Source organism: Gallus gallus, chromosome 10, assembly GCF_016699485.2.
Source record: "Gallus gallus isolate bGalGal1 chromosome 10, bGalGal1.mat.broiler.GRCg7b, whole genome shotgun sequence".
Classification (NCBI taxonomy): Eukaryota; Metazoa; Chordata; class Aves; order Galliformes; family Phasianidae; genus Gallus; species Gallus gallus.
This window is the reverse complement of record NC_052541.1, coordinates 5,491,025-5,518,154: the sequence shown is the minus strand read 5'-3', so window position 1 is coordinate 5,518,154 and position 27,130 is coordinate 5,491,025. Positions and strand designations below refer to the sequence as shown.

General features: G+C 38.7%; 1 protein-coding gene across 38 annotated transcripts in view; it reads right to left on the bottom strand.

Annotated features, from left to right (window-relative positions):
* The window catches only part of OTUD7A (OTU deubiquitinase 7A), a 168,320-nt gene that overhangs the window by 71,061 nt on the left and 70,129 nt on the right, over window positions 1–27,130 (bottom strand). For 31 of the 38 annotated variants that reach the window (XM_046899294.1, XM_046899295.1, XM_046899273.1 and 28 more), the window contains 2 exons: window positions 12,537–12,609; window positions 10,838–10,937 (listed from right to left, as the gene is read on the bottom strand). The gene's annotated coding sequence lies outside the window, so the exon portion shown is untranslated. Of the gene's footprint in view, window positions 1–4,104; window positions 4,259–10,215; window positions 10,269–10,837; window positions 10,938–12,536; window positions 12,610–18,425; window positions 18,497–22,302; window positions 22,416–27,130 lie in introns of those variants that run through there. The other 7 variants (XM_046899281.1, XM_046899280.1, XM_040706865.2 and 4 more) reach the window with 4 other exon arrangements.

Genomic DNA, 27,130 nt, shown 5'->3' with positions numbered 1-27,130 from the left:
GAATTACATCAATCACTGTCAAAAGACAGCTTTGCCTTTGACACCAACAGCTAAATAGATGCATTACTACCAATGCCGATAAATTGGTAAAGGCACTAATTTGCATTAAAAAGATTACCTGAGCAACTGTAATATGAACTGTTTGTAAGCTTATATAGGGTACTTACTGATAAAACTATGCAACCATTCCTTATTTTCTCCCACACAGACATTAGAAAAAGGCTCTGATGCTCAACTGTATGCCCAGTGCACAGGCAACACTAAGAGCTCGGTACAGTTGTTTAAAATGGAGTCTCATGCATTTTCAGACCTTGAGGTAAATAACTCAGCTGCTGTTTCCCAATTGTCTGTTCTGAATTCTGCATCATTACTCATACAAAGGCAATGCATATAATGGTGATTTTTCTATGTTCCCCATAAAAATACTGATGCTACTGTGTGGTTCATCCCACAGCTTCAGTGACAGACAGTGGTATGAAAATTCCCCCTCTTGCAGTGTCTTAAAAAGAAAGGCAGAATTAACTTCTGAGATTAAGATCACATTCAAAAAAAGCTATCTCAGAAGTTCTCATATACATATAACATAGAGAGCACATCAAGTTACTGTACTGGAGCCTGGCCAGGCACCCATGGAATGTGGTGGAGTTCAGTTCAGCATATACATATCATATACAGCAGTTAGGTAAGCAACAGCAGGAAGGAGCTCATATAGACGTCTACATTATGCAACAAAACTGAACGGGCAAACTTCCCCAGCCCCACAACTCCCATCATTGTTTCTGCTGAGAGGAAGTTCTTTGGTCATTGCGTTTATTTTAGTGAAGTTAATTAAGAAGAATAGAAGGTCTAGTTCTATTTCCTATTAAAAAAATGCTTTAAAATGTCATCTGCAACATTTTTCAGAGCAGACAGAAATACAAAGGAGAAAATACAGAGATATGAAACTTGGAAGCCTGAATGATTCATTTCACAACATTCTGAAGATGCATAATTTAATGTAGCAAATACTTTCCGTGTATTTCACTTGAACTACACAAGTAATTGACAACCTATGAAGAATCCATGAGTAAAACTGAAAACCTGTGCATCAGATACACATGTAGAGATGGAAAACACCTTTCCACATGAGTAGTACAGAACAGTATATCATAAAATGTATGTATTGAAGGTCAAAGGTAAAATCGTGGCTTTGTCATGACTCATTTTTTTTGCCAAGTAATAGCACAAAACATGCATTTCATCTTAAAAATAAAGGCAAAATAAGTACTGTACTATTACAAGTCTGTGCTGTTTTCTTTGAATCTGTTTCTTCTTCATTGTAATTCATTTGCAAAGTTCTAGTGAGAGTATAGGTTTACTTTCACTTCATTTTCAGTCTAGATTTTCACTTCATTTCAAATCTAATAACATGGCTAACATCTATTGTGAAGTTATCCAGTATGAAGAGTGGCTCTTCAACCTTTTTCAAAAATATAAAATTCTGTAAAGCAGCAAGAAAGTCCCTCTTTTGTATAGTTAAATCAATTTCTTAGCATTGTTGTCTCGCCCTACAACTAGGAAGTGACCACCTCTGAAGTCATGAAAGTTGACAGTCTTTCTGTCTTATTTTACTACTATAATTCAGACAATCTTAAAAACAATAATAAGCAGGGCATTCAGGTTCAACAAGGAAAACTGGAAGCTGATGCATCAAGGAAAGTGTCACAAGGAAACATACAAAGGAACTGGACACAATAAAAAAAAGCATTAGTAATTATCAGATATCCAAAATCTGATGGTAAAATAACACAGCCTGACTTTGAGTGCTGCTGAACATTTCTAACCAACTTCAACAGGATGAGTGGATATTCAATGCCTCTGAGAAGTAGACTGCTAGTTCTAATAGCCACTGTTGTCATCATCCATTATTTTGTGCCATGAAAAACAGGACACAGTTGGAGTTAAATATCAGTATGTAAAACAGGAAATTTAGAAAGCCAGAGAAAATTATGGAAGTTCCCATTAATTGCAAAGTAAGCCTGGAAGTGTTGAGACAAAAAACCCTTCAGCACATTGAATATCAATTTCTACAGGCACCAGCTAAAGGAAATTATAATGGCACCCATTTCTTAACATGCATACCAAGCTCACATAGGTAAACAGTGCCTAGACTTTTAAACAGTCTCTCCTGAAACAAACTGCTCACCGTAGACCACAAGACAGAAAAGAGGAAGAGAAAATACAGAAGAATTTGTATCCTCTTTGAGCTTTAGTCATCAAACCTAATGACAACAAGACTCTAAAGAATTATGACCTATTTCACATAGTTTACTGCAAGCTTTAGCACATAAGTATCTTCCATCAGTTCAATTCACTGCAGAAGGAATTATTTACATCCACTTTTTAAAACTTTTCTTACACACACATTTCACTAACATCTGTATTTTTGCCTTTTTTCCCCAACAATAAGCCCTTGAAAAAAGATTTAAATAAATATGCACTGAAGCTATCCAAAGTGATATTCCCTGTGCCACGTTTATTTGTTGTTAGTTTAAAGACATTGATAAACATCTACTTAGCTGCTGGTCTGAAACTAAATGCATGCAAAGCTGATCGGTAGTTGTAGTTACTATTTTTAGAAAGTATGTATTGTCCATTTGGATAACATAGACTGTCAACTCAATAGAAATTCTCCCAAGTATCAAGGCAGAAAATTCTTCTTCCTGACTGCTTATTAGACAGAAAAGCAAGGAAGAAAGAAGGAATCCTCTGATTCTTGATTCAAAACAAAAAGATGCAAAGATGGAATGGAGATGATTTCAAAGATGATCTATAATTACATTTGTGCATCATATGAAATATAAACAGCTGAGAAGGAACCAAAAAAGAGAAAATTATTTCATGTGGGCAACTGGTCTCAGAGCAACGTATCAGTAGTGTTTGGTAAAACAAGTGCTCAGACAGGCAGGACTATGGATCTCATAGAAGAAAAAACAATTTTGCTGGAAACCTTACTCTTCCATCATCTTTAAAAATAGACAACTAATTGGACTCCTCAAAATGGTGGTTAAATGGGTGACCAATCATAGCATGAGAAGCAGAGAAACAGAGTAACTCATTCCACTACTCAGGCTTACAAAAACCTATTTGAAACATGTTCTTATGGTTAGTGCCAACAAACTTTCCTGTAAATTGTTCAGTCAGTTTGCCAGTGAGCATGGGCACTATCTCCTCATCTAAGTCAGATTTTCTCTGATTTACACATATTTTTGGGGGGGGACAACAACGACACCCTCCTGAATTTCACTCTGCTGAACCAGTCAATTAACTGGAAGTATTCTCCTTTTCATGACAGACAGAATGAGCTAATTGCTTGGAGCTGCAGCCAACAGACACAGAAAAGCAAAGCATCTATTGGCCGTAAGACCTAAAAATGTGAGAGGCACAAGCTGACTTTTATCTACTTGAAAAAAGATATATTTTTTTCCAAGCACTAACATGAAAGGAAAAGTGGCGCTGTCAGTAAAACAAGAACACTACCACCATCAACTAGTCAAATGCTTAAACCTGGACCTGAACTGAGATCATGCCATCTGTATTTGTGCTTTAAGTAAGAGAGGTGTATGTGGTTATATGCAACATAAAGGCTACTCAAACTGCACAGCAGATATTTTCTGACATGCAACATCAATGTTAATGGCAATAATCTTTAAAGATAAGAGCCTTCAACTAAAAAGAATTAAAAATAACACTTTCACAAACTGATTTCATCCAAAAGAAACTGAGCTGCTACTTCTTCAGCAGCTTCAGACAACCCTGAATCTTATCTGCAATTTTTTTTTAAACAGCTTATGTGACCATATAGTCTGCGTATAGACAGATCTGTTCGATTAAATCAGACTGCCAGTCTCCTGAAGTAAAGCCATTGCCAAAAGGTGCAAAATTATGTAAACAACCTCCAGCAGGGGACCTGAAAATCTGGCTCTGCATTTTCTCTATAATTCAAGTGACAGAACTGAAAGCCCTGAGCAGGGTGTTCTCAAACAAAAAGGCATCCTGAGAATTTCTATTACAGTTGCCACCACTACTGACAGATGATTAGGAAACTTCCACATAGCACTTTACCTTGTCGATATCAGAGCCTGTTAGGATGTCACCCCAGCATGTGTCACCACTGAAGGCTTGCCATGGAAGTCTTCCTGACTAACTGCTACAAGAGTTTAGAACGTGATCAGCTCCTCATATTTTTCTCTCTCCTTTCCATGAAGGCATCCATCCACTAAACAGTGATGAAAAGACAGATGCAGTTTTTCAAACCAAGTCTTCAGCAAGAACCTCTTTTTCGACGTGGAAATCAAAAGTTATGGATGAGAAATGGATGAAGTTTCTTATTCAAGGAATCTGGTTGAGGAAAGGACTTGAACTACTAGAATATATCACTTGGTCCTTCTAGCATGGAAAAGAAGTACTAAAGTAACACTTACAATGAAAAGATAGCCAATAGGTCAATATGCTTTCACCCCACCTTGGCTGAACACAGAGGATGCAGAGGATGCATTGCTAATGGAGTAAGGAAGAGCAGGAAGGATCTGCAGCCACTTCCCTATATTTCTAATAGGCTGAACAAAGTATAGCAATTATTTATTTTAAATTCTTCCTCACCATACGTAAAGGAGCAAAGAAAAAATTTGGTTTTTAGTTTTTATGGCACTTTTGCTCTCACTTCTAGGCTCAGCATCTTTCTCCTGGTCATGACTAAGCTGACTAAAATATCAAACAGCATAGCATAAATTATTTACTCTGAAAATGAACAGTGAAGATAAACACCCCAATTCAAGCACCATTTGCATTTTGCTGCACTATTTCTGTGAGAAAATAACCTCCAGTATTCTTGCAAAAGAACACTAGCACTTAAAAAAAACCATTTTGGTTGTGAAAGCTAAAGCTGAAGTTAATTATACAAGCCTATCAGAAGCTGCACTTACAGGCACAAATGTGATAAGCAGTAAGTAGCACATAGTCTTGTGACCTTCAAGGTTTACAAACAGCCCTAATGTTTTTCAGAAATAACAGCTGGTTCTTAACACTGCAAGTACTGACCTCTTCAGTTTTGTCTGGACCCATCTATCTGCCTCCAGCCAATAACACTTACACAGCAGCACAATTTGAGGGACAGTGAACATCTCTGAATTCACAGAATCAATAAATCAATTCAACATGTATGAGACTTATCTGGAAAACCCTACCAGCTTTACAGGAAGCTATTCCATGTGCAACAGGAAGAAGGAATCCTGGCTTTGATGGTGTTCTACCCCTATTTTGTTTTTTTTAATTCTCTCCTTTATGTGCTCAACTGCAATGTGCCCACTAGCACATTGCAGAGGTAACCCAGAACCATGTATGCATTACTGGCTAGACACCTGCTTTCAAAGAGTCTAAAAACCAGTAAGGTTCTAGTTTGTCTCCCTTCTCCACTAGCATTAGATTTCTACAAATCCTGTATGACTTTTATTAACTTTCACAGTTCTATTTTCCAAACTCTACAATGGTTTCAGTGGAATGGGAAGCAATGGCACATGGATGGATGGGCATAAGTCTCATCTGTCAGAAAAGCAGGCTAAAAATGCTTTTGCCCTTTTGTGACACTTGATGCCACTTCGATGCTGCACGCCTGTGAGTTTGCTAACATGACATTGTCCAGTGTCTGATTTCAGAACTTCACTTCCAGCTAAGCATAACCCTGATCTGTAGATCCTATGGACAGAATTGAAGGCTTACCCCTTTAATCAGTTTTCTTTTCTTACCAAGTGGAAAAACACAGCACTCAGATCCTCCAGTCTGTAGCCACACAAGTCAATATGCAAATAGAGAGGCTCTCCCAGGACGGAAGTAGACAAGGTGCTTAAACTGTTCTCAGGAGTTTCCATTAGCTATTTTGAGAGACTAGGTTCTACAGAAGGATGGTTAAAAGTCCCATCACACAAATGTTCTGTTTTATGCATTGCTTTAAATTGCAGACAACTTTATAACATGTTGGACGAATTCAGAGCCATGACAGAAATGATAGCATATAGCATTTAAACATTTGTACCAACAATTACTAGACATACTGATTTTAGCATCCTTATAATGCAAAACAAGGAGATAATTCATTTCTTTGTTTTATCGTGCAGCTTTAATTATTTTATCATGTTTTGTCCTTTGAAGAAGCCATCTGTTACATTTATTTATCAAGATTAATTTTAATTATTAAAATCAGAGATTCTGTCTCATTAGCCCAAGAGCATGCCCTGGAAATGAACAAGTATGGTCCATCTCAGTTTTCACCATAACACAATTTACCAAACCCCAATGTAATCACTTAAAATAAAGTTGTTTTGCGCATAGCTCTGCTTGGCTCCTGCTTTCAAATGAAATTAATCTGCATCAATTCTGAAATGTTTTGTGCCCTGTTCTTATTTATTTCTAGTAAGGCTTTTTTCTACTCTGAGCAAACCCCACTGCTTGTCCTTCCCATACTATAAAAGACAATGTAACAGATGAAGTAACTGGACAGACATCTACTTCATTATTTTTACCGTCTTACTGCTTTCCTAAATGCTGCCAACCTTTAGTAACTTCAGAGCATTCCTGTTTCACTAGAAATGTGGTAGATAAGTCAGATGGCACTCAAGAGAAAACGTGCGTTCTATGGTACTGTCATGCTCTATCGGTAAAGCTGTTCTAGATAACCAGGTCTATAGCTTCACCTACTAAGAGATACAGAGAAGTGACAACTGGCTTCCTCTTGGATATCTCTCCTAGGTGACATTTTAATCATTACAAGAACCAGAAGCGTATTTAATGAATTGCCTTGTTCCACCAGAGTATCAAGCAATTCTAGCAGATGCCTTAGGAATTAATGCAAAATTTGATTGAAATTATTTAATTGTACGTATTAAAGCCTCTGCTAACAACAATCACTGAAAAATTGTGCGTCGTGGTAAAACGTTCTCCAGTGTCTTTTCAACCAAGATATTTCAATAAAACATCCTTTTAATCCTGGTTTGTTTAATAACAGAAATAAGACACTTGTTGGTTTATTATACCACACCAGTGTGCAATTCATTTTTATGAAACAGCAACAGTAAATAACTTGAGAACACAAATGGAACAATCGTATCTCCCAGCCTCCAGCAATACAATATATACGGAACATTATTATATGCAGCACACATCTTGCAAAGGATATCGACTCAGTTCCAAGTTAGCAAAATGTGACCATGAAAAAGATGTCTGAAACTTAATTAGTGTGTTTGACCCTTTTCAGTCTTGAAACCTACTACTTGCCAAAAGTTATTTCAGTCTATAAGAGCACAGAGACCCTCCAGTCCTCTATAAAGAATTAACTGTTCCATAAGGAAATTTTAATGTATTGTTTAGGATCATACAGGCCTAATTTACACTGAAAGTTACTTTTGTTACTCACAAGGATTTAATTCACTCTGAATGAAGTTTCCAAAAATTTCTAATGTCCACATGAAATGAATAGTATCAGCTTTTCCTGCTTGAAAGCTATGGAGGTAATTCAAGAAGAAATAAGAGAGATGATGATTCACTTGGGAAATAAGTTATTCTCTACCTCCTCCATCCATTTATCAACTGGTTCCTTCTAGTTATATAAATGGTACCAGCTTCTCCATCCATATATTCTCAGCCCCTATATGCACCAATAAAACTAAGAAATCAGGTAGAGATAATTTTTGTCTAATTTTACTGAATTTTTCTTCCTACGGAATAACACTTAAAAATATTCTACTGTACTTCTACTAATCAGTAGAAATGTTTTGATTTCATCTGGACTAAGTAAACAAGTTAAGTTCACACTAATGAAAGGTATATACCAGAAGTAAAGAGCAAGAACTCTTGTTTTCAACATTTGGAAAAGTAAAGCTATGTGTTTGCACTCATTGACAATATGTACCTCATACAACAACATTTATCATGTAACAAAACTGCTTCCAAAAACCACCAATCCAACCAGCAATTAAATCGCAAAATAAAAGCGCATAGCCTATAATTAAAACACACTTCTAACCACATTAGGTAAAGAAAACTGAGTATCCTCACACAGCTCATAGTTGTTATTAATTGTATCTTAATGAGGACTCCTGTGATAAATTCAATATTGACATTCAAATAGATTACAGCCAAATGGTACATAGTCATGAATTAGCTTTGAATGAATAGTAAGTGTTTAACAATGAATTTAAGAGTAAGTTGCCTGCAGTGACAGGTAGTGTATTTGGTTACCAGAGAAACTAAATAGCATTTCTCTGTAATATATCAAAATACTTCTGTAAACACTCTACCACAACATCAGGACCCAAGAGAACGTGTAAGCAAAATGGAGTAACATTTGTCTATTCATTCTGACTACAGGCTACATAAACCACATGAAAGAATTAGAAATTAGATTTGTTTTCTGACAGCCACTTAATCATTACCACAAAGTTCTGGGACACTCCTTAAACCCCAAAGAATGCAGTTTCCTTACAACTTACAGATGGTGCTTTGTTACACTATGGGTGATGCCTCCACCAGCCCCTCATGAGATGGCAGACAGTTGGGGTAGATGGGTAACACAAACTAAGAGTTACCAGAACTTTCTATTCTTTGCAGAAGATGCGTACCAAAGCACTCAGGGAAGACACTAACTCATTTTACACAGGTGCTGCTGGTCTCTGATCACTGTCACAGGTAAACTTTGGGAATTGGCTGGAGTCCCTGCCCCAAGTAACATGATTACTTTTAAAAGATTAAAGAAGCCAATAACGCGGCTTAACTTTGTTTGAGCAGAGCAACACAGTCCATTCAGTGTTGGTGATCTGGTAAAGACAAATAAAATTAGCCTGATACCTGTGGAGAAAGACTTGTGGATGGTGAGTGCAGTGCCCAAAGCCACAAGGACTTTGGAGGTGGCAAAGGTTCCAGAGGGAAGGTTCCAACCCTTGGACACAGCTTTCCCCCCCATGACTGAACTGGTTACCTATGAAATTCTCAGCAAGAACCTGACAAGGTTTTACTAATACAATTCTTAACCCTCAACAACTTAACAGAAAAAACTGAGCTCCCGGGGATGGGTGGAATTCTGAAAGAAAAGCATTTGTTAGCTGTTGAGAAAAATGTTGAGTTCAGCAACAGCTTAGGAGTCTTCACATAGTTTGGCACATCAAGTGCCACTTCTGAAAGGGAGACACACTTGAAGGACTCACACTCAAGACATTTGATAGTTAGAGATGAAAAACAGGATCTGAACACCACTGGGACCTGAAAATATGAAAGATCTTTGAATTCTAAATTTGCCCGACTTCATTCACACACACTCCAGTCCATTTAGATGTGCTTAATATGAATTCCAATATACAAGGAGTCAATCATCATCACTCTGTTTCTAGAGTGCTCTAAATGGTTATTAATCAAAACCTGTGTGCATAGGAAGTATGGTCTTCAGCATGGAATTGTTGCTCAGGCTTATAGTTCTCTTCCTACTCTATTCCCCAAAAGTACTGAAGATAATTATGCCATGAGATAATATTTTGATAGCCACAACCAGCAAGAAGTGTACTCAATATTGTATACTGAGCTGAATTCAGAACTGCTGGATGTAGAAATCCAGCTCTCTGCAATGACTGTTCATTGACTGACAAATGCTGCAGAAAAAAAACAAGACTGTATATGCCAACATACAAGAGACAGCACAACGCCAACACCAGAATGCACAACCTCTGTTCAGCTATTATACTTAGGACAGAGAAAGGAAAGCTGTATTGGTCAAGTATACTCACAGCTTTTAATGCACCTAATATGTTGAAGACGATGTGCTGTGTCATGGGCTCCTCTACCACCAAAATAGTCTCCCAACTTTTTTTTTTTTAAATACAAATGTATGCATCATTCTCTGCAAAGAATCTGAGCAACTGTGTTTATTCCACTTCAAATTGAGTTACAGGTTGACTTAGAAAGAGACAAAAAGAAATCTAAGTTTTCACAGCAATCTGTTCTACAATATAGAAGCATCTCTAGTAACAGTACAGTTGTTTACTTAAATATTTTTCCTTTCCTTTCAGACATCATTTTAGAATAATTTTCATAATTAAGACATTATAACCATTTAAATAATAGAATACATTGGTATCTCTATCCTTCATTCAAACATACTTTATCAAATTAAAATCTCCCAGGAATTTGACTTACTGTAACTTTTTGAACTACTTGAATGGAGACTCTCTTCCTCCTTCAGTGCTCATCTGTGCAGAATACATATATCTCTTTACTAAGCTCATTAGTGTTTTTTGAAAGCACCTGTAAGGTGTGCAGATGCTACTATTTTAAAGGTGAAGCTGAGGAAGCCAAATTAGCTATAAAAAAGTACCTACTAACTTTCAGTCAGTCCCTGCACAATTATTACAATTTTAGAGGGAATTTAGCACCTCAAAACTTAAAAATCACGTTAACCATACGCTCAATTTTCAGCATAATGTTCAAAACAGACAGGTGTGAAATCAAAAAATATATATCATAGTTTCACATTCTTTTCTGTGTATTCATGGACAAAAAGAACTATTTTTAACTCCATTTATTTATTTTGCCTACTTAGTTTATTGACTGTTACCTCCAGTAATACTGTGGACCAAAAATGTCAAGGGAGGAAGAAGCAGTCGGAAAAAACTTTACAAGCCAGTACTGCTGACAAGGAAATGTTATTTGTAACACACTTAGAAAGAAGTAGAAATATTTGCATGAAGTTTGGTTTAAACAACATATTTAGCATTACTGAGAAATTCTGCAGCAGAAGTAAGCACGAAATCCAACTCACCATTGTAGCTTCCACTTGCAAAAATATCCCTTCTCTCCTGCATGCCCTATCTCATTTTGGTGAAGTAAATGAGGCAGGCACCGATAATCCCACTTTCCTCCTGGAAAAAGAAGAAAGAAGTCAGAACAAAAATGGCAACTTACAGCAGCAGATAATCAGTTAAATAACACGTATTTAGCAAATGTATGGTTCACTTCACTGTCCTCACCAAGGTTATTGCTATGGAGGTCTTCCATTATAGCCTCACAATGGATTGCACCCTTCTGTCACTATGGAAGGAACTGCTAAGAAATATAAAAGCAAAAAACAATGCCCAAAACAGAGCTTCTGCAGTGACAGGTCAACTGCTGCAGCAGTTCAATGTTACAACAGTATCGATGGTTTTAGGAACTTATTTAGTATTCAACCGAAGATAAAGATTAATTTAATGAATAACAATACATTGTCCAACAGCTCTATGCTGCCACAGGCAATAGGCATACTGTTAGTTTGTTAATAATTTTAGGTTTCTTTGGTTAGCTATACTTAACTGAGTGAAGAACTGAATAGAAGGCAGGGCTCAGAGTCAAAATGAACTGAGTTCATTCCAGGTGGTGGCTAGTCATCAGCGACATCCCCCAGATCTCAGCAGTGGGGTCAGTTTTGTTTCACATTTTTATTAATGATATTGACGAGGAGATCAAACGCACTCTCAGTACTTACACAGACAAGAGGAATTTAGGCAGGGCTGTCAATCTACTTGAAGTTAGGAAGGCTTTGCAGAGTAACCTGGATTGGCTAGTTGGATGAGCCAAGTCCAGTTCCATGACATTCAACCCCACACAGCCAGACAGGATTGAGGAACAGTGGCTGGAAAGCCTACCAGCAGAAAAAGACCTGTGCGTGCTGGCTGACAGTTGCACATGAGCCAGCACTGAGGCCAAGATGACCAACAGCATTCTGGCCTGCAACTCAAATAACATGGTCAGAAGAACTAAGGAAGCAACTGTCCCTCTGCTCTGGGCACTAGTGAGAATACACCTCAAATACTATGTTCACTTTTGGAGCCTTCACTACGAGAAAGACCCAGAGTTCCTGGAACTTCTCTCAGAGAAGAGAGATAAAGCTGGTGAGGGGACTAGAAAACAAAACGTATGAGAAGCAGCCAAGAAAACTGGGGCTGTTTACTCTGAAGAGGAGGAGGCTGAGCAGATGCCTCATTGCTCCGTATAATAACCTGGGAGGAGGCTGCAACAGAGGGGTCAATCTCTTTTCTCAGACGATAAATGATAGAACACAAGAAAACAAGTCCCAACCTGCACTAGGGAAGTTTTAAATTGTACATTAGGAAGAATTTCTACACAAACATGATGAGGGCCAAGCATTGGAAGAGGCTGCCCGGAGAAGTGGTGGAATCTCCATCCTTGGAACTATTCAAGAGATGTGTAGATGTGGCACTAAGGGACATAGCTTAGTGACAGGACTTGGTAGGTCAGGCTTATAGGTGGATTTTATTATCTTGAACCTAAATGATTATATGATTCTAATTACTGTAAATTAGAAAAGAAGTGTAATTCTTCTTTTCTTTGCAAGGCCCTTATGTTCATCATTTCGAAACAACTAAATGACAGATGCTAGTTTAAGGGGTGGGGGGGATGTTTACAGCTACTCAAAGGAATAAAGTGGGCAAGGCCCCTTTTCCTGTTTTAAGTATGCTTACCTATTTAGGAGGGCAGGTGGCAACTGTCCAAATGATTTTACTTCTGATTTTGAAGCTCTGGAGTATTATGTGCCTGTGAGAACAGAGAGAGAACACAGAACATGTTTTACTGACTCCAAAAGTAACATCATAAAGAACTGTTTTGCATCCATTTACATTATCCCCACTACACATCCTGATCCTGGCATTACAATCTGCAGCATTATTATGAAGAAAGAATTTTTCTAACTAAGTTAACATTTCTAGTAACAGCACGTAGAAAAAAGCTAGTCAAAGTACCACTGCCCATGAAAGTGCTTGTTCATTTCAAGTGCCATCAAAAAAAGGTGGTTACATTGCAGTTCAAAAATAGCCAGAAAAAAAAAAAAAACTCTCTCTAGATAGCAAAAACATGAAGAAAAAAATGAACACAGAATTGTATGAGGAAAAAAAAAACTCCCTTGATTCCTCTGCCTCCTGCTAAAACTATCCCTACGGACACCATACATCCACTAGATGGTAAGATGGGCTGGGAGGAGATATATTGGCCTGACGGTAACCCTATGGAATTGATGCAGTGGCACCAGCAACAGGCAAGTAGACATAAAAACTTGTTCTTCAATACACAGGTCATAAAAAGCCATAGTTGTCTCTATGAACTACAGATTTAGATAAAGTTGCAGTTGCCATAACAAGCAGTAAATCTGACCTCAGTATTCAATTCTATATTCAGTTATTAAATGAGTATTTAAAAATGATAGGCATAAGAAATTACACTAGAATCAAACTGAAACAATCACAACGAAGTCTTTAAGAAAAGAACATCAAACATTCCCAGCAAGTTCTTAAAGGTAATTAATGATGCCAAAATTAAATCTGTCTTATTTATATCACAACCAAGATATGAACATCTCTCCTTAATGATTCATTAAGTTTTTAGTGTAGCAGTATTTTGACATTGTTATAGCCTAATAAGTACCGTATGTTCTCACATTAGCTTATACTACCCCAATAACATATATGTATATATCCATATATATTACTGTTTAAGCTCAGATTTTCAATATAGTTCCATTTAAGTTCCCAGTTGCATGTGTCACTTTAAGGCAGCAGTTTGCCTCCTTGTATAGAGCTCCAATTTCAGATCTGATAAAGATCTCTATTAGGTATATTGCTGCTTGCTTTGAGCATCTACAATGACAGCAGGAACAGTCAGAAGTCACAGAAAATGCAGCAACTACTTGTCTGGTCAGAAGCTAGAGAAAACTGTTCACAATGGAAAATTCTTTTTAATTACAAGAGAATTAAAATTATATGGCAACATATACTTCTTTGTCACATACAGCAGAGACTTTCAGGCCCATGCTAGAAGACTGCAAAACCTAAACTCTCAAGTTTATCAACTATCTACACTCAGATTTGAAAACAAAATAGCTAAGATCTGAATTGAATGAACAATGGATTTTGTCCCTTATCTTCACATATTTGCTTTGTGGATAGGTAGAGAAACAAGAGGCGCACACAGATCCAGAACAAAGAACATGTCTGTAGCAGTGTTTATCCCATCACTTATCTACTCTAGTGCATGACACAAAGAGCAAAGAGATCACACACACAAAAGCGAACTCACTAAAAGGTCAGGAATGTCATTTCCTGATTTTTTTTTTTATGCTTTCTTGATTTGAAATTCAAGTTAAGTGTTTACAGGCCAGTTTCAAATGTACTGCCAAACACTGCAAATCACAAAATGAAAGTGCAATTCAAAGTGTAATACCAAAGTCACAGCTTCTGTCAAGCAACAGGACAGACCATAGCGTTACCACTGCCTCACGTGCCTGTGTCGTAGTCCTTGTTTATTATTCATGTGCATGTCTGAGGGATGGGATTGAAGGAAAAACTCACCTCTCAGGGACAGTTTAGCTTAGAGAAAAGAAGGCTCAGAGAAAGCCTTATCAACATCCATAAATACCTGAAGAGGGTGCTGAAAAAGACTGAGTCAGGCTTTTCCAGTGGTGCCCAGTGCCAGGACACAAGGAGCACAAACTGAAACACAGGAAATAATATCTTAACATCAGAAAATGCTTTTCTGATGTATGGGTGATTGAGTACTGGCAGAGGTTGTCCAGAAAAGTTGTGGAGACTCAGCTTACAAAGAAAGGAGGAGAAAAAGGAAAAATTTTCAACTTCCATCTGAAGTACGCAAGAAAATCTCCACAGTTTAGCATCCTGCATATGTTATTTGCATTTAACCATCGTAAGCTCATAGGAAAGTCACAGCAAGTATTGCTAGTCACTAACAAATGACTTAAATTTGACTTAGTGAAATGCTTAGCAAAAACTTCCTATCTACTTTTGTTTAACTAGTTCCTACATTAACAACTCTGCAATCCAGCACCTAGAGCCAACTGTGGTGACAGAAAAGGTATGTGCAGCAGGGAGAGGCTAGTGAAGGTTAGCATTCCTTTAAATGACATGATTACAGCTTTTAATTAAATACTACCACCGATGAAGATATTCGACAGCTTGTGAAAAAGCTGAAATGCAGTTGAAGGCAGAGAATAAATCCTAGCAGAACAAGTTTGTACTGACCCAAATATTATGCCAAAATTCAGTAGCCTTAAAGGCCAGGTGCCTCTTCCTTCTCTGCTGCTCTGCTTTGGGCTCCCTAATGGGTGCCATTCTCTCCTTCCCACACACCGTGATGCTCATCTAAGTGGTGTTCGGTCCACCGAATCACCGAGCCAACAAAAAGCTCCCACTGCGTTATTTCTGTGCACGGATGAACTTTGTGCTGGACTGAATCAACACACACAAGTCTGCAAAAACACCACAGCCAGTACAAAGTAGACAGCAGGATGCAAGTGGTGTGAAGAATGTCTATAATTCAGTGTCAGCATCCTTTGGGATTAGCTGTCAACAGTTTACGGGCTGGTTCGGCCCAGTTCTGTGACTGGCGGGGCGGAGGGATCCTCGGATCCACACCTCTGGAAAGGGGAAACAGGGGACCCCAAAATAATTACAAACAGCAGCAATGGTCTGAGGAGAAACAAACTAATTTTCTAAATACAGTATCACAATGCAAGACAACACACTATAATACATTATAATTAGAATTGGAGCAAATACAATAAGAGAAAGAGCGTCCAAAAAAGCTGAAGGCCTTACACTAATGGCATGCGGCCAGGACAAGCAGCAGCAAGAGAACCTGATGATCGAAAAGAGGGCTGTCAGGTGATCTACTGAGGCCTTAGATGTGTTCCCCTGAGCAGGAATGATAACAGAGCAGCAAACGGTCTCCTGGGGAATGTAGTTCTTCTTCTCTTCCAGACAGGTGCCCGGAACTGGAGCATTAACACTTTAACTCCCAGTGCACTACATGATGTTATGATGTGGAATACCAGTAACCAAAAATCATAAAACCATGACATTAGCTCAGCTCTTTTGTAGATCCACAGCTTGAGTGTACCCAAATCCAGCTCTCGACTGGTTGGCCCCTTGCAATTGTGCTGAGTGCAAAACGTAGCCTGTCCCCACAAAGCGGGCCTCCTGCTGGCCTCCAGGGAGCAGACAGCTATGTCCTGGTGTGGTGACAGCTGGAAAACCAGTCCTGACTTCTTACAGCACAGAAGCAAGCACGGCTGGGGCTTAGGTCCAAGGGCCTTATCTGCATATTGTACACAGCTTTGTTTACATGCCTGCACATTTCTTAACACTCCCACAAATGCTGTGGAAATAGCACCAGTCCTACCTGTCCTCGAACAAAAGGGGCAAGAGAAGTGAATTGGAACATCTCTATTTCCCTCCACAGCCAAGGAACATTCTACCAAGAGTAACAAAGAAAAAGATCATTTGACTGCCTAGCAATGCATCATTAAATTAATTGGACTCTTCTGTGTTCTCAGAACTGCTGCCAGCTACTCCCATCATCTCTCTGTGAAGAGGACTGAAAAACACATGATCACAGAACTTGTTTCTTCTCCCCAACAGCCGCACTTCATTGTATATATACTTAAATATCTAAGATAGACAAAAACTCTCAAATAAAGAGCTCTTTCCCTCCTTAGCCATTGAAAGACAAAATTCTCAAATTGGTTCTAAGAATTTTCTTGGAAGATCAAAATAGTATAGATCTCTATTGAACTCCAGAAGTATACCTTGACTACATAACTCATCATATACTTTCACTAAAATACTTCTGTTTATGAAGAGAATGTTTCTGGTTTCGTTTGGTTTAAACACAAAGTTGTCCTACTGAGTTACAGAACAACAGAAGCTCTTTCTGTAGCCTTGCTTTCATTACAGCAGTAACTATCAGGGAATACAGATCATGCCATGTATCCACATATACAAAAACACCTAGATGTAATTCTAATTGTATTAGTTTTTCTCTCTGTAAGTTATTTATAGGACTTTCAATTTACTTTTTGAAAAATTGTTATTATTAGTCTATTATACTGAGAAAATTGAAACAAAAACTGTATTAAACAATCAAGTAAACATCATTTATGAAGCAAAATATGCATTTGTAACCTATATGAAGAGAATGAGCATGATTTGCCCCAGGTTAGTTTTAAAATCCAATTCTTGTCTATCAGGTCCAGAACTAAAAAAGAGTATAAACCAAGACAAATCCACCAGCATGAGCAGTTTTACTGCCCTTGTGACACTGTTCACAAGAAAGCAAACAAGCACCCAGTTGCTGGCATGACAATGTGGCTGAGATCTTTTAGAACACACAGGAAGAAATCCCAATGTCACCAAGTCACAGAAAATTTTCCACAGACATCATCTATAAATATCCTTTAAATAACATGACCTCTGCTAATGAGCAAACAAATCTCAGGAGATCAATTGTTACCTCTTACCTTTAAATGATGGCAACATTAACTGACTTTTACCTGTGGCTTCTAATTTTGTGGTAGCTTGAAAATGTAATTCATATCAGAATGTGTTTCAATTTAAAATATTTCTACACATATATGCAGGCATGTGAGGCTACTTTTGTATATGTATGCATGTATACATATACAATGTTCATATGTATACAGACAAATATAAACATACTGACAAAGCTTCCTTGCTAAACCTTGATTGATTGCCAAAGCTCTACTTATTTTGATCAATCAATGTTCTTAATTTAACTCTTTTCTACCATACTCTATTGTGGGCATATCAAATGATATTTCTCATTAGTCTAAAACAGTCAAAGAATTGCAGCATTGTAGGGGTTGGAGGGGACCTCTGGAGACCATGCGGCTCATCTCTCCTGCTAAAGCAGGGTCTCTACAGCAGGTTGCACAGCAAAGCATCCAGACAGCCTTCATTCATTTCCTGATGGCAGAAGAGGAATAATTTTTAACTTGAACTACATCTTCTTTATTTTAAATTATCAGCAGTAAGTTTCAGTGAGAAAGCTACTTTTAAGTCACATACATTTGCAAAAAGGTCACAACAGTAGCTGAACAAAGCTCTGCTGTGAACTTTCTCTGAAAGCCCTCAGCCAACTCATTTCCAAGCATACAGGCACCGTAATGGTGGACATTAGGAAAATCTGTTGCTAGAGAGCTGTGCAAACTTCAGCAAATAAACAGAGTGCATTTTTAATTACAAACTGAACCACCTTTTTCTAAAGGAACTCAAAACGCAAACAATTCAAGTTACTCTTTTGCACTCTGCACCAAGCACCCAGCTTGTTGACTTCACAGGAAATACGCAGCCATCATATTCCCCTCTGAGGCTTCTTCTGACCAGTTCAGGCGTACTAGGAGAGCTCCACCTTTATAAATAATAAATGAGACTTCACTGTTAAAAGGATCTTACTTGCTTAGTTGCTTTACAATGCAATGCATCTATAGATACAAAAGCTGACAAACTCCAGAGCAGCACTACACCATATTGTCAAGTACCTACTTGTGGGAGAGGACCTTTCTGGTTACTGCCGTATGAGACAACGCAGCACAAAGCCGGAGCATGCTACAGGCACTGCTGCCTACAGACTCACAGCAGAAAATGCAGTTTCCTATTGATTTCAGTTTCACTTCACGAGGCCTATTTTTGTTTAACTCCTGCGTCACCAAGTAAAGCAGATTTCCAGTTGCCAATCTCCCAGTAATACAAGGTAAAAGATTCACAGGTTTGAGAGAACTTCCCGGAAAAACGGGGAACCTGCTTTTGCTTCAGATAACTGCAGAAGCCTTGTTTCTCCCCAGTCAGCTTCCGAGGACTGAAAGAGAAGAAAGGAGCCCACAGTCTGCCTCACCGACCTGGTACAGCTGAGCCAGGGCGACTCCAACCGCCTGCAATTGGCACAGCTCCCTCGTTTGCCACCATCTGTGCTGCACACCCGCAGCTTCTCAAGGTGAGGGTGGGTGGGAAAAAGAATGGAGAGTGTCAAAGGCACTGAGACATGCACAAGTCTGCTTTGCTAACCAAGTATTTCTGCATCGTGAAATGCCAGCAGAGCAAATCTGACCTCCGTACAAGAGAAACACTTAAGGAAAAGGAGAAATGACTAGGGGAAACACTGTGTGATTTAATGAGGTGAGGGAGAGAGAAAAGATTTTGAACCACAGACAGAAAGTCTCATCACTCAACTCTATATATGTGTGCTTTTGTATATATGTATATATATGTATAGCTCAGATGTTAATGCACATTTTCAAGAAAAATAATTACTCAAAATCTGCTTGTTAGATGAAGATAAAAAAGAACTCCTCCTTGTTTTTCAGAGATGCTCTAAGAGGAAAACATGATGATTCTACGATGAGCTGTCGCTGAGCTACAACCCACTCTGTTCTATTGCTGCTCACTACAGCTGCTTTAACATTCAGTCAGCTCAGCTGCCTTTTATATTCATCACATGCAGAAATTCTCAAATGTCCCTTATCACACAAGGCAATCCCTGTCCTCATAGTCCAACCCGATTTGATCTCTTTTTGCTTTGTTGACATTTAGGATTGATTTGCGAAATAGAAAAGGAACCCTGCTTCGAAACCATTTGAATTCCTACACCACATACGTTTTTCTCTGCCATTCCTTTTGGTCTCTAGAAAACCGAGGCTACATGGTACAGTGCACCATTTGCATATCAAAAGCAACAGCACTTTATGCAAAAGTGAAATGCAACCAGTTTTCTGCTTTCAGGAAGAGCTTAAGACATGAAAAAGCACTTCCTTCCTTCCTCTGAGTCTTTAACTCTAAATTCAGGTGTAGCTTAGTCTGTCACAAGTGGTTAAGATAAACAGCTTATGACTGAAGAAGCTCCTCCACTGCCACTGTTACCTGATAGATATTTGCCAAAAACAGAGATCATTTTCCTTCCACACAGAACAGTTAAGAACTTCATAGTCCTGAATGAATTAACATAATTAAGAAAACAATTCAAATGCTCAGAAAATCACACAGAACGAATTTATCTCAAGTGACCTACAGCTTTTGTGAATGACACCAATCCTCCTACTGGGGTGTTTCAATGTCTTTTTTTCAAGCTGACTACCACGGCCTCAGATGTATCACGTTATTACAGTGTGCAAGATGACTCTCTGTCCTGATTTGTGACCAGTCTGTGGCATCAATGCCAACAACTTCCCCATCTAGAAATACAGCCGGCCAGCCTAGACAGAGCAATGCGGTGGGAACAGCAGAACAGCTGATGGAGAATGCCGGCTGCTCAGCACAGTGCCTGGCTGCTCTTGGTGCAGACAGTGGGTGGTGCTTGAGCTGCCATCAGCCCTGCCAAATCCCTCCTCCGTTACTTCCCACCACTAGAAATGGTGAAGTATTCCCCAGATGCTGCCACAAGAGTACACTGATCAATTCAGGCATCACCAGTTTCATAAAATATGTATGCTTCAGGCGATTTAAAAGAAAAACAGCTAGCAGACAGCTCCTATGGTCCAAGAACCACGCTACATTACAGCATATTGGATCATATACTCATTTGAATTGTACTCCCCAGTCAAGTTAGTTTATCATTTTTGAGTCACCTAAAACCCTCCTTAAACCCTCACAGATAATCTGAAATTTATCCCCATACATCTTCAGTTACAGACAGATCATTTACATAAATTACACTGGATCACAAGCAAGAGCCCAGATTTAAAATTAGCCGGTCTCAGCAAAATACCTTCCATTTTTCATCTCTTTCTTGCTTACTAAAAATCTAAAGCACACAATGCAAAGTAATGCTCAATTCACATCACCAAAGAAGTGTTTAAGAGTATATTGACATTGGCATAGGCATCTTCCTATTACTCCTTTGTCATTTTGGAATCATTTTTATCACATTCACAGGCATTTCTGTATCAGTGCTCTGCCTCCCATGAAGCTAACAATGATGCCACTACAATGCTTTTTCAAAGAAGTGACAGAACAGTGCATCCATAAAAGACTGAGATCTCACATGCAGGAATAATAATTGCCACCACAGCATGTAATCTTCAAAAGGTTCAACCCATCTGTGAGGCTACATTCCTCTATTGTATTTTAGTTGAGAAAAGGGGGAAATAAAAATAATACTCCTAATAAAGCATTAGGGAAGCTTTGATGCTGAAGTCATACATCTTATGCTGAATAAATAGGTTTCTCCTTAATGACAGCCAAAGCAGACAAGCGATTTCTCATGAAAACTGGAGTTATCTTTCTAGAAGGGCCTACTGCTTCATTCCCCCCCAAGACTCCAGAAAGATCCTACACCCTACACATGCCAAAAAAAATAAGTAAATCAGGCCTGAGAGTACCCAGTTTCCCCACATTTAAGTCTGACTAGAGTTGTTCATTCAGAAACTAGAGTGAGAAAAGTGCCCACATTCATTAAGCTAGCCCTTCTCTCTGGCGGCATGCACCAAACAACAGGAGTTACCCATAAAATATATATACCCTTGTACATCAGTAAGAGATAAAATGCATAGAGAAGATGCACAGCGACTGACACATGGCAAAGACCTATATGCCACCTAAAGTAGCTTAGCCAATCTCTGACAGGCTCCAAGATTTGTAAAATTCAAACAAATCTGCCTGAATACACATGAATTAGAAGTGAACTTTTTCACAGCTCCGTTTCTCACGAAGCACAGAGAAGAAACCTAAAATCCACATTTCAAACAGCATACGCAAGCCTCTTCAAAACAGATCACAAGTCAGCTGTCAAAATTGTCTTCTATGTCTTGCTCCATCCTCAGTCCAGTCCTGCCTTTCCATCTGCCTGCCTGATGTATTCAGCGGTTGTTGCAGGAGCCACTTCCTCTTGTCCGTCCTATTTAACTAATGTAATTCAATGGAATAAAATCAACTATTTCTGCAATAGCAGGAAGGCACACAGCACACTCTGGAATACCAAATATACCAATTCAATTTATTCAGTGGATACGAATGTTACCCAGAATTCCTCCCTGTGACTGACTGACACTGAAACAGAACAAATAATTCAGTAATCACACCTGCACCCGGAACAGGCTGTCTTGTTCAGGACTGAGGTCATCAGAGAGGGGTTTGCAGTGCAGCTGCTGTGCTCTACATAAACACAGAGCTTCCCTGGAAATGTGAATGCCTGCTTCTTCCACTTCCACCTCCTTTTTAATATCACTTTCCTATATGCTTTGGTCAAATAAGTGTTTCTGTCTCCCGCTGTCTTCCATCAGCAGCTGTTTTTTCCTAATTTGAGAACGAACTGGATCACAGAAGTATTTTCTACCATAAGCAACAGAACCTTAGGGTTATTTCAGTATGACTTTGATGCAAGGTTCTCATGTGTTATAATAGCGTAGGAAATAAAAGTTTAAAAACTTACTCTGTTTCTTCAGTAGCCACTAAGACAGAGCTCTAAAGGAGAAATAACCAACAGTTCAGATGAAAGCGTGGCGCAGATTGCTTACACTTACTCATTTCCACCCCTTCAGTAGCAAAATCATTCGGGCTCACACTCACAGCTCTGTAATGCCAGGCTCCTCCCTGCACCGACCCTACTTCGCCTGCAGCCACTGCACTAAAACAAACTGCTTGCAACAATGAAGCACAGTTATAGCCATTTCTCATGTGCTAGATGTGCATTTTCTTCACAACATTCCTCATGCTTCACTTCTATTGCAAGTACTACTCAGTATAGAGCTTCTCAACGCTTGCCAAATCACATTCTAAATATTTCCCAAGCTAAACTGGTGAGGCACGAAATTCTGTTCTAATGTACAGGATAACCAGCCTTATCTTGATGGATTATTTTTGTTAACTGGCAGCTAAAACTTCTGCAGCACGAATGCAGAAAAAAATGCACAAAAGTGTTCAGAAGAACCCAAAATAACTTATATATTCAAGTATCGTTAACGTACATCATTACAGATTTAAGCCCTCCTTTTATGAGCAGTTCTGTACAAGTGCACTTATTTTTTAAACACATGTTCCTGAAACGAGGTGCTAAAGGTAACCAGCAGCTGTGTCAGTATCAGCCAGCACAGGCATCCCAGCTGAGCCAAAACCCCTCACTGCTGCAAGCTGGGAATCCTGCTTCAATAGGCATTCTCTGTGAGACCCATTCAAATTCTCATATAACCCAACAGAATAAGCAGGAAGTTCAACAACAACAGAAATATATAAGCACGTTTTAACATATTAAAATAATGCAAGACTTCCATTCTTTAACCAAGTTCCCGTGCATATGTAAAAAAGAACAAACACAAAGCCTTCAATTTCAACTATGCTGTTACAAGCAGCACCAAAAGATGGAAATGTTTCTCTGCCAGTCCAGCTGAACGTTACCTCATCAACTGTTATTAAAAATACTCATTGAAATGAGTGGCCAAATCACCATTGGCTTCAACAACAAAGAACCCTCTCTGAAGAGAAAAAAAAAATATTGAAGGAAGATGGTTGGTTTGCACTTCTCCTATGTGCATCACATCAGCTTTTGCATCGAAGCTGGTAGTGCAAAGAGGAAAGCAAAGCCTGCTATTTTACGAACTGATGTAATCGTGCTTAGTACTTCTGCCTGCTTGGCAGTGGAGAGCAATGACAGCGCTTCACCTCAGATCACACGCTCCTGTTCTCTTCCCCCTGCTCGTACATCCTGACACGTTAGGAGTCAGTTTGCAGTCCAGTGGGACACAAAGCAACACTTGTCTCAAATCTCTCTTCCCCCACTCTCCTCCTTCTCTCAATGGTTCCAGCTACTGCAGGCAAAACCAAAGCTTAAGAAAGTGGAAAGGGGAGAGAAGGAGAAATCTCAGGAATTGAAAAAAGCATGTCTAAACACTGAGGAGTGGGTCATCGATCTACACACTGTTCAAAGAATAGATGAATTTTAGATGTACTGTTGCAGATATTTATCTATACACAGAGCTGATCTGGGAAAACTATTGTCCCCCTATGCCAGGAGGTGATGCTTCATTGCTTCTCCAGCCCCTCAGAGATACATACTGCAGTTATAATTATAGGCTTGGTGCTCTTAGCTTCCTACTCTGCATAGGCCAACATATGTATTTCAGCAGGCTCCTACAAAGTTAAGTTTCGTCACTCTTTATCAGTTTCTTCACCTGTAAAATGGGAGTTAGGACATAAAGAACTCCAGGCATTAACCGTCACCTTTTCTTCACCTAATCCAGCTCCGAAATTCCCCCTCTAATGAGCTCTTGCATCTTTCATCCTCTTAACAGCCAAACAATATACACCAGATGCATCTACATACTGCCCTGAATTTCCACACTAACAAGCACAAACATACTGTGCTGCCTCTTAAAAGTATATTTTGTAGTGTTTGTGTAGTAGAGCACAGTTCAATTTGTGAGCAACTTTGATGTTCTGCTGTCAGAGGAGAAACATTTCTTCCACAAATGAAGTTCTCTAAAAACAGCGTTATCACATAGACATGACCTTCAACAGAAAATATTTCAGAGTACATACATTTACACATGGAAAATACTGCAAATACTGTAAATACATACTGACATATATAATCCATTAGTGAAACCTGCCAGCATACACAATTTATTTTCTAAGAAGTTCTACTAGGAGGTTTGTTGAATCTGCCCTTCTGTACAGTGCACAAACATAACTGTGCATTGGTTGTATCGAAACTCATCTAAAAACCCACCATCAAACCAGCTACACGATCAGCCAAACAGCTTCCCCACATCCTCTTCTTTTTCCCTCCCACTTCTATTCTATGCTGGGATAGATTAATAAAGAGAAGCTGTAAGAATGGTGCAATCTGCCATTTCTAGATTTTTTGTTGCCTAAATCAGATCTTTTGCAAGGTTTAAGACATTGTGAAGTACCTAATACACAATAAAAGCACCTTGACACAGTCTGAAGAAGAGGAGATATCATGCTAGATAGTTACCTAGTTTCTTTTGTTCTTCTTTGTTCTTCATCTCAGATATCTTCAGGTAGTTAGATACATCTTTGTTAAATTGCAGACAATAAGAAAAATATGGTTCTATTCAGTTCAAACTGAAGAGTTACATTTGGCAGTTCTCCTTTCCATTAATAAGAAAGGGCACAAACCCACCCCCTACATCTGCTGGCATTTTTGAGTAGCTTATAAGGTTACGTGCAAATAAACAAGCATACATTTTACTAATTAGAAATCAAATACGTTAGGAAAAATATAAATATCAAGAATAGATGTGTTTCTATGGACAGAAAGAAAACGTTATGTATCTGTTAAAATGTATACATATGCACATCTATATAATCCAGATGTAACAGGCATCAGTATTTTATCAAAATGCTAAATTTATTTCCTATGTATTTATGTGGATAATATAACTACACATCGATTTATCTATAAATAAAAGGACTTTACGTAACATTGCTAACATTACTGGGTTATTTTTTTTCCACTTGGGATAAGCTGTCAATTCAAAATAGAGAACTTGATACACATCAGTTATTAACCCTGCTGTAAACCATGCAGTTTGGAGCCCAAAGGATTTTTTCTGTATCCTTCTTACTGGCAGAGCTGACAGACATCTGACAAAGCAGAAAAGCAGCATTTCAGTTATGCTTCTTCCATTCAGCTCCAGCTGTTTTGTTTTTGTTTTTTTAAACCAAGAGAAAAAGGGAAAAGCTTCCAGTGTTTTAGCCTAGGAAGTCGGAAACCTGCTTATAACAAATGGCCCTTGTTTTATTAATTACCACTAAAAACTCAGATGCATTAATTTACAAAACAAGCAAAAAAAGAAAAGGACAATAAATTCTCTTCAGTAGCAATTCTCATTAACTTGACTTTTTTTTTTTTTAGTACCACAGCTGCTGCAGACACCAGTAAGAAACAGTTTCTCCAAGGCCACTCTGTTATCTATCATGTCGTTTTTCCCTGAGATCACCGATTCTTCTCTAATGGTAGAAAGAAATGTAATTACAACAGAAGACTTGGATTTCCTTCTAGTTTTGTCACGTGTATTAAGCAACAGAAGATGAAATACAACTTAAAAACATATTTTAACGTAACACTATTTCATCTTATTTCAAAAGCCTTCTGGCACCACTGACTCTGATCCCTTTATTTAACCTGCAAGACCCTAAAATTATTAAGATGTATGTCTGTTTGTAAGACAAAAAGACAAAGCAAACTACGACAAGTGGAAATGACAAAAGGCAAAAGGTTTTTTTGTTTTGGTTTTTAAACACACAGTCACATCTTCTCCAACACTTAATATTGGTACAGACAAATCTGCCACTTGTCCCTGTGGCAACACGTAATAAGATAACACTTCACCAGGGATCTTGAACTTGAGCCCATACAGACTTGTTCCTTTTGCCAGCCACACTCAAAACCAGTTTCACCAGCAGCACTTTGTAAGTACCTAAGACTGAACCACTGAAATCTTGCAAATCACATGCTGCAACGTGTCAAAATACAGTCAGCCACTGCACTGACAGTCTAAGCAATGAGAACTGCTGTGCAAGGGCCGCATTAGAAAACAAAAAGATCTCTGAAAACTGGCAGAGGTACAGAGCAAAGTGATTCAAAAATCAAGAGAAGATACAACTGAAGGGTGATTTATACAAAATCATCTTTTCAACACAACTCTGCCATGAGTGGAAATCCATCAGAAGCTCCCTTGAATGGCAGGTATTAGCTTTAAAGATGAGCACTGAAAGAAAGATTTCATTTTGTTTGTCCTTTTTGCCTGAAATGCACAGCATAAGCAAGGCAGCCACAGTGTGATGAACTGCGAGTTGTTTGGAAATAAATTTGAGGTGCTTTGTGAAGGGCTCGAAATGTTTCTGTAAAAACATTGCATCATAGACTGGCTGAGATTGAAGTCCCCTCTGGGCCCACCCGGCCCCATCCCTGCTCAAGCAGGATGCCCTGACAGATCTCCCAGGAGGAGACTTCACAACCTGTGCTCCATCACCCGCACAGTACAGAAGCTCTTGGCAACAGTCAGATGGAATCTCTGGTGTGTGCCCGCTGCCTCCTGCACTGTCACCTCCTAGGCACTATTGTTTTTAAAGAGTTCTGTCACACCTCAAGCTTTAAAAATCACAGACATCCGACAGGCATGAAACTGTTTAAGAAGTGTTAGCAAAGGGTAAGGATTGCTATAAAATCTCAAGGAAGTGAATGAGGACAGCAACACTAACCGTCAGCCAAACAAGAATTCAAAGCCTAAAAAGCC